The 992-nt window shown below is 47.0% G+C and overlaps 1 protein-coding gene across 1 annotated transcript in view; it reads left to right on the plus strand.

Moving 5' to 3' along the window:
- Positions 1-992, plus strand: part of Ephb1 (EPH receptor B1) — a 445,475-nt gene that overhangs the window by 92,016 nt on the left and 352,467 nt on the right. The window lies entirely within an intron of this gene.

Raw genomic sequence — 992 nt, forward strand, 5'->3', positions numbered from 1 at the left:
GATGGACCCATGGCAAAGCTGAAGGACCCATTAAAATAGTTAGCATTTTTCTTCCTGTAAATAACAACAGAGGTATTTTTTGAACAGATACTTTACAGTCTTAATAACAACTCATATTTCTTAAGCATTTTATATATACTGGGAGATATAAAAAAACTTGTGCTTAGGTTTGCGTGTGCACCCGTGTGTGCCTCTGTATGTGGGTGAACCTGTATGGATATATATTCACATGTGGGTGGGGTCAGATGCCAAACTCTTGCCCTGAGACACTCACCAATTATGCTAGCTCTGCTGGCCAAGGGACCTCAGGAGTCTGCGTGCCCCTGCCTCCTCAGCTCTGGGCATGCGAGTGCATGCAGTTGCATGCAGCATTTGTGTGGTGCTGAGGGTCCTCAAACTTGCAGGGCGCAAGCACTGTGTTGGCGGAGTCATCTCCTGGCTCCACTTTTACACATTTTGGCATAACTTTGCTGGGGTGGGAGTGGGGGTTCACTATGTTGACCTGTGTTTTCAGGTGAGTTGTGTATCCAAAGCTACAGTTAATAGTTGGAAGAACTCTAGCAAAAACTTAATGTATGGTTTTTCTCACCGCTGTGACAAATTACCCAACTAAAGCAGCTTCAGGCAGGAAGGATTTATCCCTTACAAACAGTGAGGTTGCCTGGCTGGGAGGGAATTGGGAACAACATCAACAAAAGCACTACAGTTGCTGAAAAAGGTGTGGAACTATAAGGGACAGTGGCTCCCCACTGCTGCACAGCAGATCTTCCTCATACGCCCCAGTGTGATAGTTTAAAGTCAGCCTTAGTGGTGTGCACCTTTAACAACCCCAGCACTCCAGAGGCAGAGACAGGTGGATCTTTGTGAGTCTGAGGCCAGCCTGGTCTGTGTAGACAGAACTAAGACAGTCAGAGCTACATAGTGAGACTCTGTCTCCAAAACCGCAAAACAAACACAGGGTGCTAGTTTGCTGTGTCGTGTCGTGTCCCCCC

Source organism: Microtus ochrogaster, unplaced genomic scaffold (genome assembly GCF_000317375.1).
Source record: "Microtus ochrogaster isolate Prairie Vole_2 unplaced genomic scaffold, MicOch1.0 UNK24, whole genome shotgun sequence".
Lineage (NCBI taxonomy): Eukaryota > Metazoa > Chordata > Mammalia > Rodentia > Cricetidae > Microtus > Microtus ochrogaster.